Here is an 18,759-nt window from a genome sequence, read left to right as displayed (position 1 = left end):
TGAAATATGTTATTCCTTATTAATTCTTTTAAAAAATACGATTGTAAGTGTTTAAGTTTTAATGGTGTCAAACTATGCCTGTATAGCTTTTAAAAAATACGGTGGGACTGAAGTTGAAACATATTGGTGGATTTTCTAATCCAGTAATGTAAAAAATATAAAGAGAGATAAATGGTAACAATAATTACATATAATAACAGCTAAAAAGTGGAAATTGTAACATTAATGAAAGGGTTAATTTGGTAAAACAGTACAAGAAAAAGGCCACTAGATGGCAGTAGAGGATAAGAAATACACCAAAGGGGAGGAATGGTCAGCGAACACCATAGGTGGAGTTAAGGAGTAACGCCCACCTAGAAGGAGGAGATAAGGAGGAGTTAAGATGTAACGCCCACCTGAAGGGAGGGACAAGGTGGAGCTTAAGGTGAATATAAGGCGATGTTCGCTGACCACCAACTCGGTTCCATCCTGAGACCTGCAGGGATGTTGCTCGGGTTTATCTGTCCTTTATTGGAATAAACTCTTTTGCACCGACTCTTGACCGTCTCCAGTGAAGTTTTTGACTACGCCGTTTTTTGACTAAAGAAGAAATCTAATAGAGTAATTTTATTGAGTTTATTACGTTGGTTAGGGTAGGGACCAGGTCTTTTACTGGCCCGGCCGGTCCTTATTTCCGACCCGACAATTGGCGAGGCCAGCCAGGAGATTGAGTCCAGAGGCCGAGAGTTTCTGACCGGGACAGACAGCCTGTATCTGAGACACGTGGCCACATAGAAAAGGTAAGCAGAATACCTGTTTAACCAAAATTCTGCATTTTAACTGTGTCTGAATACGGGATTTTCCGCCCAGGTGTGAATCTTAAAGTCTCCTCAATCTTGAACCTAGAATAAATTTTGAGTGCAAAAAGCAGTAAATTAAGTATAAAATATTTTACTAAAATACGAATTTTGGATTTTAATGGTAAATTGAAACTAAATAAAGGAAGAAAGTAAACGCTGGGGGGGTAAGAGTCGGTGCAAATCTAAATGCAGGCAAAATGCAATAGCAGCTAAATTTGCATGTGTGTGTGTGAACCATGGTGCGGAATATGTCTATGTCAAAGTGTGTAAAGCTAGTAGAGTAGATGCGCTTTTTGTGTTTAATTGTTTGCTTTTAAGGGTAAGTAAAATAAGTTTTTTCCAGCCATCATCATGAATACCGCTGTTTTTAAGAATCGCAGCGCTTCGGCTTAGTGTCGGGGAGCTTCGATCCAATCAGAACAGGACTGCATAGGCGTAGTGAGCTGATGAAGAGATAAGAATTTAAGCATTTTTGCGGATACCGCCGGATCGGAGAGTTGTAGGGTCACAGCTGAGTGCTGGGGCGCTCCACTTACTGGCTCGGGGCTGCATGGGCAAAAATAGGCTAATAAATAGTCATCACGTGGCTACCGCGAGCTTATATCGCAGGATTTCAACTGAGTGTTGGGGCTCTTCGATGGTAGGTTCGGACTGAACGGGCGGATGTACTATAGCACGTTACCGCTAGGAGCCTAAATAGGACTGCGGCAGGATAGGAGAATAAAGCGTGCTTAAAGAAGTGTTACGCGCTCATGTTGAGGAAGTGAATTGAGTAGCGATTTATAAAGACAGATTTTGTGTTGAGGAAGTGAATCATTTCTGTCTAAGCCCTCATGTTGAGGAAGTGGATTGAGAGGCTATATTTATGTGTAAATTGGGCCTGTGTTGAGGAAGTGAATCAGGTCCACCAATTTGGAAATAAAACCTAGGCAGTGTAAATTAAGTCTGTGTTGAGGAAGTGGATCAGACTATTCAGCTGAAAGCCTAGGTAATGTACATAAAAGTCAGAAGCCGGCAGGAGATAGGAGTCAGAAGGCGCACGTGCATGTAAATACTGCTGACATAGAATAGGTAGAGTGAAAAGGGTAAAATATATACTTGAAAATATTTAATCAATGTAAAATTAAAATTGAGTGTCTAAGAGTAGTGAAAGGCGTGTAAAATAAATAATGACTATATATTAATTTGATTGACTAGTGTGAAAAAGTTGTTTAACAATTAAAACCTTGTAAATATTATTAAAGGCTTCTGAAGCAGCAATACTGATTAAATATTTGTGAAAGAGAAGAATACTGATAGCTAAAATAGCTGTGGAGGAGAGATAAAGTGTATGGAAGAAGGAAATAGCAGTGAAGACGAGCTATTTTTGCCAGAACACTACACACAGGAAGGAGATATAGGAACACAAGGAATAAGAACACATTTTTGGTTGGAACGAACCTGTAAGGATGAGGATGGTGTAGAGCAATGGCAAACTGAACAAGAGATAAATCAGAAATTGTGGCAGTTGACAAAATTCATTAATTTGGCACAAGTGCAGGACGAGTTTCCTGACGTGCCGTGGAAAGAGGTGATACGCAGGTGGTGGACACCAAAGACACTTGCAATAGTGTTGGAGCGGTTGTGCAATAACCCTAGTGCTACTGTAGCCATACCTTTAGGTCCAGCATTGGGACTGCCCGCAGGGTATGGGATACCAGGGCGCAATAGAGTGACCTCAAATCCACGACTGAGCTTCACAATAGTCCCTAGGAGAGTTAACTGGGAAACAGGCAAATTTGGGTGCATTACAAAAACACCAGCAGGAGACGGATCGGATAGATTAGAATACAATCCCACAAGGGAAAGGAAATATAAGCCAGGAGTTACAGTAGATAAGATACTGGTAACGATAAAAACTAAAGATACAGACGAGGAACCAGAGATACGTAGAACAGCACATAGTGTAAGACAGGGCTATATGGGGGCAGGAATGGTGAAGGAACAAGGGAATGCAACTCCAATGGGAGTGGTGATAAACAATCACCCAGATCAAAAAGAATTTATTGAAAAATGCATGAAAAAGTGGCATGGGAGAACAAAAGGAAAACTAAAGTGGCCTCTACAAGGCACCTTCATGGAAGCATACTGTGATGAAGTGGCAACAAATATAAAACACCATAAGTCCAGAGACACAAGTGAGAAAAGAGAAGGAAAGCGTGCAAGGGAAAGAGAGGTGTTAGGTTGGTTTAAATTCGAAGGGTATCGACACATGCATAAAGATCAACCCCCTAAACCTCCACCAGCAGTTAAGAAAGTAATGATAGAACAGGAAGTGAAAACAAACCAGGGACAGCAGAAGGCCACTGCACCTGAGTGGTCTGTCAAACCACCACCGCCTTATGCCCCAGATAGTCGCACACCTAGGACAGGTATTTATCCAGTACTAGAGACACTTGAGGGAGAGGAGAGACAAGAAGTAGAGGGAGAGCTGCAGGGAAAGTTTACAATGACCCTGACCAAGCAGACTCACAACAAAGAAAAAGACAGAGGATGGACTGCTGATGCTGAAGAAGATCAACAAGAGAGAATGACAGCAGAAGAAATGGAGAATGGAAAGGGAGAAGAGATGGACTGGTGCCAAAGAGAGCGCACGCCTAACCCTGCAACGCTTCATCTATTGGGCAAGGCATCCCGAGGAACAAAACCTCAAGTTTCTCTAAGCATGAGCGGAGATTCACAAGGAAGAAGAGACAGAGAAAACTACTATCAAGAGGTGAGAAGAGAATTCAAGCCTGAAGTAATGAACAGAGTGGATTACTGGCTAAAGGAAGTAAGTGCTCAGACATCACCAAAGAAAGAAAGATGGGAACCAGATGACAGTGGCAGAAGACACACCAGCAGAGATACAGCTGGAGGAGAAGAATACACCCCACTCAAGCTGTCAGATTTGCCAATCACAACAAAGCAACAACAACAGGAAAGGCTGAAAAGACAACAGGAATGGGAACGGGCCAGCCCCAAGACACGAGAAGAACGCATGAAGGAAATGAAAACACTGGATGAGACCATCCGGAGAGAGGAGGAGGAGCTACGCAGGCTGGAAGCAGAAGAAAAAGAGGCTGCTAGCACAGTGGGACAAAATCCGCAAAGATTCAGACAGAGTACTAACAAGCACACCACACACAGTGAGGATGGAGCTGAGTGGCATCATGACAACCGAGAGTCCAACACATGCAGAAGCACAAAAAGTGTTGGAGAATGTGGAAACCAGAGTGCATGAAATGACCAATCGACAACTGCAACAGATTAATGACACTAATGATTATGTAAAAGTGCTAAGGAATGGAAGAAGAATCGTACCCACAGTTCCCAAGAAGAAGCGATCACGTGCTACACATATTCCTCTGCTAGAAGAAGAAGAAGAGGGAGGAAGTAGAATATGAGGAGGAAGAGGAGCATCCTCGTGGACTCATGTGCCCACTAATAACAAAGGCTCAAGGACAAACGGCATATGTAGCCTGGGGATTCGCTGACATGGTGGGACTAGCTAGCAGACTGCCAGATCTAACTGAAGGTGCCAATAAGTGGATCACAGCACTGGAAGAGAGTACAGCAGGAGTGACACTGGCGTTAGGAGACATCAAAGCCCTATTGATGCATGTCGTGGGGAAACATGCCACGGAAGACATCATGAACGCAGCTAAACTACCTTTGGTAGTGAAAGGAAACATGGCAGATGGCATAGGCTTCAGTGGACATCGGACTAGAGTGTGGGCTGAGCTGAGAAGAATGTATCCGGAGAAAATGGATCCATCCAAACTGGATGGTGAAAGGCTGAAGGACGATGAATGTCCAACTAAGTTCCTGATAAACTTCCAGAAGAAGTGGAGAGATGAAACTGGAAGTGCTTGGAACACCAATGACACCACGAAAAGCCTGTTTAAAGTGATGATAAAGAAAACCATGCCTCCAGAGGTCCAGAAGCGACTGGACAATGTGGTTGGACTCATGAAGATGGTGTAGTGAACAACGGTGTGGATTTGTGCATTTTATATTGAATGAATGTGGAGCTACCCTAAATTCCTTTCTCCTCCCCAGAGAAGATGGGGAGGGGTCAAAGTTGCTTTCTCTAAGTGCTAGCCCGACCATAAAACTGGCACCATTTTGATTCCGAAGGTGATAACGCGGGGCCTGACTGTTAAACTGACAAAGGGACACGAGCCAGCCATTGGCATCTCCCTGAACAGCCTATCAAAACTTACCCCACCACACACGTTTCCGTGGAAACTGACCTTATTCTTTGTTTTATTACCACATCAAAAGGATACTCCTTGTCTCACCTAAGTGTGACATGTTCCAGACACTGAACTTTGGATGACAAAGGACTGCATTCTCCAAAAGACTCAACGCATCTAATTAAATGTAATTAAATCTTTAGTTACCTGAATATGTTTGCCTCTATTTGAGTAGTTATGTTAACTGTTGTTGCTATCTGTTGTTGATATTAGTGCTGAAAAGAAGTTACTTGTGCAATGTTTTATTTTCAGCAAGACACTCCTTCATCTGATGTAATCCATGCTTGTTCATAATACTTTCCTACAAAATCCCTTTAGAAATGATGACAAAGAAATGTTTTACTATACTCTTAATCGCCAGCTTGAATTTAAGGATGAATCAACAATATTCCCCGGTTCCTAAGGAGAGACGATCTTTGATTTAATCCAAGCTTTCCTCATGTAACCTGAGCTCCCCCAAGTGGACGAAATAAGTATTACATGCCCTCGTCGGAAATGCGGTTAAATGTGTAAAAATACTGACCAATAATGTGACAATTGTTTCCTGTTACCAAATGCCTAGAACAGTACAACCGTTCAACCATTGAGGTTCGATTGTGGAAAATATTTGATTATAATACGTGCAAATAGATTTCTTTCTTTAGACATTAAGTTTGGAAAGGCAGTCCCTTGGGAAACCTGAGACGCCCCCTGGGGAACCACGCCCCAGACAACAAAAGAGCGACACGCGACCTAGTCTCTAGACTCTTCTCTCAAGACTCTTAGACTCTTCCCTCTCTCGCTCTTCCCTTCTGCCCTCTGGATGCTTCGGCACGCGCGTGGCGTGCCTCGCCAGGCCACACGCCCAGACTCGGCCAGCGAAACAAACAGGCCTTTGTTCGCCTGAAGCTACACACCTGAAGTGCCGAGACATCGATCTGCCTTCAGTTTGTTTTATTTTCTTTATTTCTTTTGTTTGTTAAAGTTATGAGTCCGTTAAGTTACACTGGACTAATTCAGGAACGACCAAGTTCCATTTTAAGCCTTTTCGTCGAGCCAACTTCACCGAGGTCAGACCAAGCCACGTGGTCTCGCAAGCTGCAACCAAGGAAACCAGCAAACAGCCGAATTGCCAGACGGAGGAGGCGTTTCAATCAGACACGGAGAACCCCGGACAATCCCTAGCAAAAGCCAGGATCGGCAGCTAGAGTGGGACCCGTGCAACAGGCCAAAAAGCAGGCTGTCGATAAGCAGTAAGACTTAACGCACGTCCTGTGATCAGATGTCCATTTAACTCCTAAATTATAGCATTAGTTTACTTTCAGTAGCTCTTCTATGCCGTATGAGTCAAATACTTCCCACAATCGAACCTCCAGGCTCATTGTTCAGCAAATGTCTATGTTCCCTGTATCCAACCATCTTTTTATCACCTTAGTTAGAGAATAAATTCACTGTAATATAATCAAGAGCTGTGTGTGTTGCCTATTTATAGTTCCTGCCAAGAGAATTGACCCTTTAGATATGAGACTGACTGACTGATTTAAGATAATTGAGCGATTATTAACTAACTGATCACTAGTAATAATTGTATAATTATTCAAAACTACCTAGAGGTCCGGAGACTCTAGGATTATAACAACTCCGGTGGTGCCCTTTACGAGGAAATTCTGATTTTATGAATAATAATTCATAATTGGGTATCAATTCTCATAAATTTATTAAAACTCATAACTAATAAATTTAGGTCCACTACAATGGAATGGCCATTGTTCTCTGAACACATTGTACATCATGTGGAGAATTGGAGAAAAGAAAAACAAAGAGAAGAAGAAGCCAACAAAAACTTGGCCACCAAATTGACCCAACTACAATTGAATGAATTGACTAAAGCAAAAAAGGAGAAGAGCAAGACACAAGCTCCAGTGGTGACCGCAGAGTTATCTCAGCCAACTCCTCCTGTAGTTGTGGCACCGCAGGCACCTGCAACGACGCAACCAATGGCACTAGCACAGCCACCACAGGTACCCCCAATGATGACACAAGGAGGTGTGCACCCTGTGCCACCTCAACAAGGGTACACACCACAACAAGGCTACCCACAGCAGGGTTACCCACAACAGAGCTACCAGCAGCGAGGAAACTACCAGCCACAAGGGGGCTATCCACCTCAAGGAAGCGCAGGAGGATACAACCGATACCAGACACAGCAGAGACCCAGAGGTGGCCCAAATAGACGTGGAGGATGGAGAGGCCCAATGGGACCATCACCAATGCGTCGCACACAATCCAATCCACAGCTGAACCAACCACAAGGGGCGTTGAACACTTGCTGGGGATGTGGAGAATCTGGACACCAGCGACGAGACTGCGAAACCCATCCTTGGGAAGGGCCGACGTATGGATGGCAATGGCCTGAGGGGGAATTAATAGGAATAGCCATTTCATCACGACCACAAGAAGAGCCTACAATGACAGTTACGATTTATGATGAAGATCACCAATTTATGGTAGACTCTGGAGCCACATACTCTTGTATTGGAAAATCCGGCTCAAACCTCCCCCTTTCAGAGTCATCAGTAAAAACAGTAGGCTTCTCTGGGAAAACACAAATAATACCTTTAACACAGCCAGTACCAATGAAGATTGCAGGAAAAAACTATTGTGTCACCATTATTATACTCCGACAACACTCCAATGTGCCTGATGGGACGAGATCTACTCTGTCAATTGAAGGCTCATATAATGTGCACCCCAACTGGATTGCACATAGAGTTTCCAGAAGATCACACAACCTACAGAGTGGCAGAACACACTGCAGGGATGATGCCCCTAACCAAAGTACCAGAAGAACCATACCAAGAAGAAGTAAAAGAAAAACACAGAGTCATGCCCAAGGTATATTGGATTAAACTTCAGCTGCGTTCCCGGCTGCAGCAACTATGGGAAACACAGACGACAAAAGCACATCTAGGAGAAATTGGCAGAAGGCCCCAGTTGCCACTACATTGCACCCTCCACTATGATGAAAGACAGCAACACCAAGATTATGAAACCTTATGGGATGAAGTGATCAACAAGACTCTGCACTATCTGACAGTCCAGAATGTGTACATAGGACCTCAAGGAGCAGCGGCAGCTGTCATCCTCCCACCAGAACTGCAAGATTGGTTCGCGGTTTCGGGCTCTGTCCCACATGTGACCTTGCTTGTGTCAGAAGGTGTTGTGTCAATTTATGGTTACTTTGCTTTAGTTGTACTGAGCAATCCAAGCCTAGATTCACCCAGGGCTCTCAGGGCACTCCCAAACTGCAGGGGGCAATCATGCAACAAAAGTTGGTGGAACCAACTTTTGGGGAAGTAGCTTTTGGGACTATATTTGCCTGCGCACCCACAGAGGGAGCATGGCATTGAAATGTTTGTAGAGAGTTCGGTTGGTTCTCTCATTTATTCCTGGAAAAGGACACTATGATTACAGCTCCTGATCACTCAAAGACGCAACTGGTAGGACAATTTATGATTGACTATGTTTGAATATATTGAGTTTAAATGTTCAGGTTCTGCTTGGATTGTAATTTGCAATTTAAAATAAGTAATGGGGATTTGTTATGTGAATGTTGAACTTGATAGAAGTAACATGTGCATGAGTTTAATTACGGGATTGGTATTTTCTTGTTAAAATCCTAGGTTAGACTTAAGGATCGTGTTTAGTTTGGTTTGAAGATTCAATAGCATTTATTTATTACTTCTGTGAGAAAGTGGTATTGTGATTTATCTGTAACTAATTCATGTTTTGGTTTGTGCATTTGAAAGGTTATCAACCTATACCTACTGCCCCACACTGATCTATCAAGTCACATTCAAGAAACTATACCATATTATTCCATCACTGGTCTATCAAACCATCTCAAAGAAAATAAAGAATCAAGAAGTGAAAAGATTGAGTTGTCCTTTGCGTTCTTCAGAGAGAAAAGCAGTTTTCAAGTTTGGGCTGAGCTGTAATCAATTAAAAACACACAGAACTTGACAGTTGATAACCAAGGGTGGCAGTGAGAATAAGGATAAAAGGCCTGAAGTCAAGCTGTCAACGCAAAGGAAGAATTGACTGGAAACTTTTTCACCATGGCAAAGGAAACTCTTGGGAAGACAGTCAAGCAACTGAAACAAGAGCGGACCTTAGCTAAATCTGCTTTCACCAAGCAAGCAAACTACCTGAGCAAAGCTGCAAATGAGATGATTAAAGGTGAACTTCAAGAGGAGTTCAGCAAACTTAGTTCCTTGGCAAGACATGTCAGCGATGCAAATGATGACTACGGAGCTGGTCTACTGACTGAAGTAGGAACTGAGGAGGATGAAGAAGTCAAGCTCAACAAGCACCAGCAGGCTGAACTTGAAAAGACAATGGAAGAGTGTGACATGAGACTGGGGGACATCCGTGAGGCAGTCCAAGCCAACCTCTGGTCAAGATATGGTAAAGAGGAGGTAGACTTTGCAATCCAAGAAGCGGAAAAAGCCTGTGACAGAGCCCAAGCAAGCCCCATCACTGCTATCAATAGAGACGGCTATGAACTGCAGCTGGAGAGAGCAAGGAAGCTAATCCATGATGCAACTGTAAGCCTGAAAGACTGGGAAAAATGGATCCCACATGATCAGACAGCAGACCTGAAAGGCAGATTAAAAGACCTGAGAATATTCGGGAGCAACCTTGAGGCCAGAAGAGCAGAATTCCTCACCGCACAAAAAATTGCAGAAGAGAAAAGAAGAGGTCCAGACCAACAGCCTCAACAACAGCAGTTCCACAACCAGTGGTGAGAATAAAGCCAACCAGCCTACCTAAATTCACTGGGATTAGGAGAAATTTCCATAGATGGAAGAGAGACTGGGAAAGTCTGCAAAAGCAGGGAGAACCGAGTGGATCAGTGGAAGTGAAGAAGTTCCAACTCCTTGACAGTGTGGATGAAAGGATATGTAGAGACCTGGGCTTGTCAACATACAACAGTGCTGAAGACATATTGAGAGTACTTCAAAACAGGTATGGAAACAAGCCAACGATTGCTTTGGAGATAATTGAGGACCTAGAGAGGATCCCTCCTTTAAAGTCACACCAGCCAAGGAAGGTAATTGACCTAATTCAGGCTGTGGAAAAGGCCCTGAATGACCTTACGGAGCTCGAAAGCACGGGAGCCATAAAGAATCCCCTTGTGATCAGATCCATAGAGAGCAAGCTCCCAGATAATATAAAGAGGGACTGGCTGGCGTTCATGGTCAATCCAAGAAATGGAGTCACACCTGACAAACACTTCGACATCCTTCTAACATTCTTAAAGACACAAGAGGACATTCTAGAGAAACTAGACCAATTGGGTATAAGTGAAAGACCTGAAAAGAGAGCTACGTACCTGGAGAAGAGGTATGCCTCCACAAAGTCTATGAGAAAAGGAGGATGTGTTGTCTGTGGAGAGGAGAAGCATCGTGAGAAAATCTTCTTTTGTAAGCAGTTTAAAGAACTGGAACCTGGTGAGAAGCTGAAAGCTATCGAAAGGCTTGGAGCATGCAGAAGATGTCTGAGATGTCATAAAGAGGATGATGAATGTACGGACATTTACCTATGCAGGAACAGAGACTGCAGAAGAGGGAGCTCTTCAGATCACCATTTCTTTCTTTGTCTGAAAGGAGGATTCAAGAGGAAAGAATCTGTGAAAGTGGGGAGACCCAGCACCAGAAGGCAAACATTCACAGAGGAACAAGAGATATTGATGTCTGAGCTTACCCCGGACATGGCGGAAAAAGTCAGGAAGCCTTCACCAATATGGCTGCAAAATCACACTGCACAGGGAGAAGTCTTCCTGGAGTGATGGACTCAAGCACATGTGAGTTACCAGTAATTCTTATGCTTCTTGAAGTAACCACCAACGCAGGACAGAAAATTGGAACTCTCATTGACTTAGCATCAGATACCAATTACATCACTCATATAGCTGCCAAGAGATTGAAACTTCAAAGTGAAAAGATCACGCTTGTCGTCCATGGAGTTGGAGGTATGGCCATGAAAGTAAGAACCAAAAGATATTTACTTAAGGTAAGAGTCAAGACACCTAGAGACACGGAAAGAGCTCATGAGCTGATCTGTTATGGGTTGGATGAAATTGCCAAAGTTCACAGAGTGATCAAAGCACAGCAACTCAAGAAGTTCTTCCCCGAAACCAACCTGGAAGATCTTCACAGACCAGAAAATGTTGAACTTCTCATAAGCCACCGTGAAGGAAGACTTGCTCCACAGAGAATAAAGGTGGTAGGAGATCTTGTCCTGTGGGAAAGCCCTTTAGGAAAGACTGTTGGCGGAGCACATCCAGATCTCTGTGAAGTATTGGGTATGGCCCTACACAATTCTGAAACTCACTTTGCACGATCAATGAGAATCACAGCAGTGAAGTATCAAGAAATTGCTGAGATGCAAGAATCTAGAGCTGAAACCAAAACCACTGTTATTGGGAGGGAGTTCTTGGATTGGTGGAAGTGGGACAGCATTGGTGCAGCCTGCGAACCCATGTGTGGAGGATGCCGGTGTGGTAACTGTCAGCCAGGAGGCAAAGACATGACTTGAGTGAAGAGAGAGAGCTTGAGGTGATCAGGCGAGGCCTCAGCTATGTGAAGTCAGATGCGCATAGTCAGGAGCCTCACTGGGACACAAAATACCCCTGGATTGAAAATCCAAGTTCCCTGCCCAACAACAGAAGCGCAGTGGAAGCCACGTTTCTGAGGACGGAAAAACAGCTCAAGAAAGAACCAGAGTGGCGTACAGCATACACAACTCAAGTCCATGAGATGGTGGAAAGGAGAGCAGCAAAGAAACTCAGTAGAGAGACCATTGCTGACTGGAAAGGACCAGTATGGTACGTCAGTCACTTGGTGGCACCAAACCCACACTCTGTAACAACACCTGTCCGACTGGTATGGAACAGCAGCCAGAAGTTTAGAGGGATCAGCATGAATGACCTTCTCCTGAAAGGGCCTGATGTACTTAATCCCATTCGAGCAGTGCTACTAAGGTTCAGGAAAGGAGTCCATGCTGCCCTCGGCGACATCAAAAAGATGTACAATTCTGTGTGGCTTGAAGATCTGGAGATGCACCTCCATAGATTTCTCTGGAGAAACAGTGGAGATGAAGAAATTGAGGAATATGGCATCACCAGGGTCAACATTGGCGATCGACCAGCAGGGTGCATCGCACAACTGGCCATGAGAGAGACAGCAAGGCTGCCCATGTTCACTCATCTGGAGGAGGAACGGAGAGTCCTTGAGGAGGATTCCTATGTAGATGACATTCTGACATCACATAATGACCTGGGAAAGCTAGACAGAACCACCAAAAAAGTCGAAGAAATACTGAAGGCAGGTGGATTCTTCCTTAAGCCGTGGGTCCGATCAGGTCAAAGTGGGAGGCAGACGTCTACATCAGAACGTCCAGCATCGTCAGATGAAGTCTTCATTCTCCCCAACCAAATGAGAGAAGGAGACAACAAAGCCCTTGGAGTTGGTTACCTGGTCGAACCAGACAAATTGTACCTCATGACATTGATAAACTTCTCAAAGAGAAAAAAGAAGATGAGGATGAGCCAAAATCTCGTCGAAGAAGAGGTGAGAGGAAAAACTCCAAACCCATTGACTAGAAGACAACTGCTTAGCCAAGTAGCTAGTTTGTATGACCCAATAGGTCTTGCAACACCTGCCAAACAGAAAGGAGCCATTCTGGTCAGAAAAGCATTTCAAGAAGCTGGAGGCAAAACTCTAACACGAGACACATGGGACGCACCTCTGTCTGAAAGACTTAGAGAAGAAGCCATCCACCTGTTTGAGGAATACACACGCCTCAACCAAATTACCTTCCATAGAAGTCTCACACCAGTCAGAAGGATTGGAGAACCCTGGGGAATAACATTCTCAGATGGTAGCGACCAGAGCTATGGAGCTGTTGCATACTTCAGGTGGGAGACCGAGCAAGGCATCCTGGTCCGGCTTGTTGAGTCCAAAGCCAAGCTCACACCGCTTGACCAAAAGGGAGAAGCAGTGAAGGCTGAGGTCTGTGGTGCTGTGTTTGCTGCGAGACTCAGAAAATACATTGAAAGGCACAGTCGGATACAAGTTGAACGTTGGTTCCATCTGCTGGACAGTCAAACTGTGCTAGGTGCAATCCAAAGGGACAGTTACGGGTACCAGACCTTTTTTGCAAACAGAGTGGGAGAGATCCAGAAGTCCACATCAGTTGAAGACTGGAGATGGATTCCAGGTGAGCAAAACGTTGCTGACCTCACAACAAGAGGAGCAACCCCAGAAGACCTGAAAGAGGACTCTGTGTGGCAAAATGGCCCAGAGTTTTTGAAACGACCTGTTGGGGAGTGGCCGACAAAGTCAGCCAGAGATGTTGCTGCAGAAGCTAAAGAAGGTATAAACAAGCTCCAAAGGAAATGTTTTACAGCAGCACTGACCCGAGCACAGAGGGAAAAAAAACAACATGCTCTACCTACCACTACAATGCCAAGGTTCCCAATCTCTAATGAAAAGAAGGACGATCTGCAAAGCATCCCTAGTGGGAAAGGAGGGGACCAAATCCAAGTCAGGAGACCACCTTCTGGTTCTTCAGTGAGGAAAATCCTGGACATAAGTAGGTTCAGTAGTTTAACCAAGCTGATAAGAATCATTGGCTGGGTGTGGAGAGCTGCCACAAGATGGAAGGAAATGCTGGTCAAGACCTCAACTACAAGCAAACCAAAGAGGAAGGAAATTCCTTCAGCTCTTGAGATTAAGTCCAGAGTCAAGGGAACTACACTCACTATCATCGAATGTGAGGATGCGCTCAGGGATCTCTTCCTTGCGGCTCAAATGGAGGTAGCCTTACCTGACACCACACTCAGCAGGCTTGCTGTGGTCAGGGAGGAAAGCACTGGACTTTTGCTCTGTGGAGGAAGATTCCAAATCTTTAATGAAGAAAAAACTGCAGTACCAGTCCTGCCTTGTACATCATGGGTATCCACTCTTCTAGCTCAAGAAGCCCATAAGGCAAATCATGAAGAAATTGCAGGCACACTCCTCCGGATGAGAAGGAAAGCATGGGTAGTAAGAGGCCGGAAACTAGTCCAGAAGATTGTTGATAACTGTGTGACATGCAGGAGACTTAAGGCCCGAAGATGCCAACAGATCATGAGTGACCTTCCATCGGAGCGAATAACTCCAGCCAATCCATTTGAGTACACGACAGTGGACCTATTTGGACCTTATGAAGTGAAGGATGAGGTGAGAAAGAAAGTGAGACTCAAAGTGTGGGGAATCGTCTTCTGTTGTATGGCGTCCAGAGCCATGCATACAGACCTTGTCAGTGACCAGTCAGCTGAAGGCTTTCTTCTAGCCTACCAAAGATTTACGGCACTGAGAGGACATCCGAGGAAATTGTGGTCGGATCCTGGGAAGAACTTCGTCGGAGCCAGACCTGCCCTCAAAGAGCTCCACATGTTTCTGGACCGACTGGAGAAATCAAAGCTTGAAGATGAAGTCTCCAAGCATGGCACAGAGTGGAGCTGGAAGATCCATCCAGCAGACTCACCTCACAGAAACGGAGCTGTTGAGGCTGCTGTCCGGATGATAAAACGAGCTTTGCACAATCTGGGGGGTGATGGAGTCTTCACATGGGGTGAGTTTCAAACTTTCCTTTATATGGCTTCCAACCTTGCAAATGAACAACCTATTGATGCCAGGACTCAGAGCCGGGAGGACTGTGTGGAATACATCAGCCCAAATTCGCTTCTGCTCGGAAGAACTGGACCCAGGGGAGATCCAGGGACCTTTGATTTCAAAGGCTATCCTTACAGAAGATTGAGAATCATTCAAACAGAAGTTGACCGATTCTGGAGGAAATGGAGCCAGTTAGCCGGACCAAATCTGTTTGTCCGGACCAAGTGGCACACCGTTCACAGGAATGTGGCAGTTGGAGATGTCGTCTGGTTGGCTGACCAGAATGCCTTGAGAGGTCAGTTCAGGCTTGCCAGGGTCATTGACGTCAACACTGACAGGAAGGGAATTGTGAGGGATGTATATCTCCGATCCTTCCCCAGCTACCCAGTCGCAACTGTGAAACTGACTAAAAAGATGAAAAAACACTCAACCAAGATACCTGCAACAGTTCTTCACAGGGATGTCAGACGGATAGTTGTCCTACTTCCAGTTGAAGAGCAGCAGTAGCAACAGGACCAAAAATGGAGTAACTAAATCCGACACGTCACAGTTCTGGTGTGACCTCCTTGGGTTGAAGAACCAGGAGGTCAAGTGGGAGGTGTTGTGTCAATTTATGGTTACTTTGCTTTAGTTGTACTGAGCAATCCAAGCCTAGATTCACCCAGGGCTCTCAGGGCACTCCCAAACTGCAGGGGGCAATCATGCAACAAAAGTTGGTGGAACCAACTTTTGGGGAAGTAGCTTTTGGGACTATATTTGCCTGCGCACCCACAGAGGAGCATGGCATTGAAATGTTTGTAGAGAGTTCGGTTGGTTCTCTCATTTATTCCTGGAAAAGGACACTATGATTACAGCTCCTGATCACTCAAAGACGCAACTGGTAGGACAATTTATGATTGACTATGTTTGAATATATTGAGTTTAAATGTTCAGGTTCTGCTTGGATTGTAATTTGCAATTTAAAATAAGTAATGGGGATTTGTTATGTGAATGTTGAACTTGATAGAAGTAACATGTGCATGAGTTTAATTATGGGATTGGTATTTTCTTGTTAAAATCCTAGGTTAGACTTAAGGATCGTGTTTAGTTTGGTTTGAAGGTTCAATAGCATTTATTTATTACTTCTGTGAGAAAGTGGTATTGTGATTTATCTGTAACTAATTCATGTTTTGGTTTGTGCATTTGAAAGGTTATCAACCTATACCTACTGCCCCACACTGATCTATCAAGTCACATTCAAGAAACTATACCATATTATTCCATCACTGGTCTATCAAACCATCTCAAAGAAAATAAAGAATCAAGAAGTGAAAAGATTGAGTTGTCCTTTGCGTTCTTCAGAGAGAAAAGCAGTTTTCAAGTTTGGGCTGAGCTGTAATCAATTAAAAACACACAGAACTTGACAGAAGGTTATGAGTCCCATGATTTAGGACCTATGGTTAAGGGAGCATTACAGATACCAAACTGGACACAAACACATGATGCAAACATACACATCTCCTCAGATAGACAATGCATGAGAATAACACTGACAGCAGTCGATGAGGGAATAGCAGAAAAAGTGATAGTTGATAGGGGACCACAGGATAAGAAATTGCCTCTATTAATGGTGGTAACAGATAGGCACAGAGCATTATTGGATCAAGTACCTCAGGAACTGTGGTCAAAACACAAAACCGATGTAGGACTAGTCAAGTCAGCACAGCCAGTAAAAATAAAACTTAGAAAAGACATCACATTGCCATACCAAAGACAATATCCACTGAAACAGCATGCTTTGGAAGGAATCAGACCTACAATTGAGGGTCTGATGAAGGCAGGGGTCCTGGTCAAAACACAGAGTCCCTGTAACACGCCGATCTTCCCAATTAAAAAGCCACATTCAAATGATTACCGATTGGTTCATGACCTAAGACAAATAAATGCCATTGTAGATGCAGAAGTACCTGTCGTTCCGGACCCACATACCTTGCTCTCTAACATCCCACCAAACACACAATGGTACACAGTGATAGATTTGTGCTCAGAATTCTTCAGTGTGCCACTACACCCAGAGTCACAGGACTTGTTTGCTTTCACATTTGACGGTCACCAGATAACTTATAGCCGTCTACCACAGGGTTTTGTTTCGAGTCCGTCAATCTTCAACAGAGTACTGGCACAAGATTTAGATCTAGAGGTAGAAAGCACTGTGATTCAATACGTGGACGACATTCTCATATGTAGTTCATCAGAACAACAATGTGAGGAGGATACCATGACGATATTGTCAGCATTGGCCAAAGGAGGGCACAAAGTTAGCAAGGACAAACTTCAATTCTGTCAGACGGAAGTAGAGTATTTAGGTAGAAAACTGAGTGGAGACAAGAGACTGATAGCCAACTCACAGATAGAGGCTATAGCTAAGATACCAAAACCGCAAACAGTAGGACAAATGCTCTCGTTTCTAGGCATGGCAGGGTATAGTCGCTCGTGGATTTGCGATTACGCAATAAAAACAGCTCCATTACGAGCTATGATAAGAACAGCAGGTCAGGCAGTCAAATCAGCCCAGTTATACTGGACTGAGGAAGCCGAAGGAGCCTTCCAAGCACTAAAACAGGATTTGCGTTCGGCTCCAGCACTGGGCAATCCAGATTATTCTAAACCATTCCATCTGTATGTAGCTGAGAGATCAGGGTTTGCAAGTGCCGTGCTAATGCAAGACACACCAACAGGTAAACAACCACTGGCATATTACAGTACAAAACTGGATAACATTGAGATGGGACTGCCACCGTGTTATCAGGGATTGGCAGCAGCAGTTTTTGCATTTCAAAAAGCCTCTTCCTTGACAATGGGACATCCAATGATTTTGTATACGTCCCATCAATTGCATGCTCTACTCACCAGTCCTCGATTTGTTCTAACCCAAGCTAGGAAAACAGGATACGAAGTCATCCTGTCTGCACCAGAACTCACTATCCAACGGTGCAACACCGTGAATCCAGCAACACGTATGGTGCTGCCAGTAGATGGAACACCACATGACTGCATACAGGTAACAGACACGTTCATGAGAATACGCGAGGATTTGCACAATCAACCAATCCCAGCTGATTTGACATTCTTTGTTGATGGCTCTTGTTTCAGAGACGCCACAGGCAATCATGCAGGATATGCAGTGGTACAGCTAAACAAAGATAATACCTTCACAGATGTTCAAACCACCAGTGTGCCTCAACCATGTTCAGCACAGTTAGCAGAAATCAAGGCTCTAACAGCAGCCTGTAAGCTGGCAAAGGGAAAGCGTTTGAATGTATACACAGACTCAGCTTATGCATATGGAGTGTGTCATGTACATGGCAACACTTGGAAACAGAGAGGGTTCTGCAGAGCAGATGGAACTCCGGTAATACATGGAGAAGCCGTCTCTGCATTATTAGAAGCAATCCATGAACCAACCGCAGTAGCAATTATAAAGTGTCCAGCACATCAAAAAACAGACACTCTGATAGCTCGAGGTAACAACCAAGCAGATGAAGCTGCCAAACGAGCCGCAGTAGGAGAAGTTATGGGTCCACTGGTAGCAGTTGAGGATTGTGAACCACTTACAAATTTGTCATCTCTCATTGCAGCACAAGAAGCAGCTGACGTGTATGAGAAGTCCATGTGGCTAAAGAAAGGGGCCAGACAAGTAACTGAGGATGGTCCCCAGAAAGGATTATGGAGGGGTCCACATGGCCATTTTGTGCTGCCTATTTGTTTAACACGCTTTGCTATAAGGAACGCTCACGGACCAGATCATTGTTCCAGGGGACAGGTACTTAGGCGCATACAGGCAGTATGGCAGCCACCGTAGATAGGACATTGAACGAATGTCAGGGTTGCGCTCTTTTTAACACAAGAAAGTCATTCTCAGCCCCTCTGGCTCACATACCAGCGCCAGATGGTCCGTTTAGA

The 18,759-nt window shown here is 44.4% G+C and overlaps 1 protein-coding gene and 1 long non-coding RNA gene across 2 annotated transcripts in view; one reads left to right on the top strand and one right to left on the bottom strand.

Moving 5' to 3' along the window:
- The window catches only part of LOC119886492, a 53,974-nt gene that overhangs the window by 8,457 nt on the left and 26,758 nt on the right, over positions 1-18,759 (bottom strand). The window lies entirely within an intron of this gene.
- Positions 15,602-16,133, top strand: LOC119886790. Its single transcript, XR_005441553.1, has 2 exons — positions 15,602-15,697; positions 16,007-16,133. It is a non-coding gene; the product is annotated as an uncharacterized LOC119886790 (long non-coding RNA).

This window comes from Micropterus salmoides, unplaced genomic scaffold (genome assembly GCF_014851395.1).
Source record: "Micropterus salmoides isolate LMB-PRFRI ecotype aquatic unplaced genomic scaffold, ASM1485139v1 Ms_hic_scaffold_4, whole genome shotgun sequence".
Taxonomy (NCBI): Eukaryota; Metazoa; Chordata; class Actinopteri; order Centrarchiformes; family Centrarchidae; genus Micropterus; species Micropterus salmoides.
The sequence above is the reverse complement of the archived record's forward strand: the minus strand, read 5'-3'. Positions and strand labels throughout refer to the sequence as shown.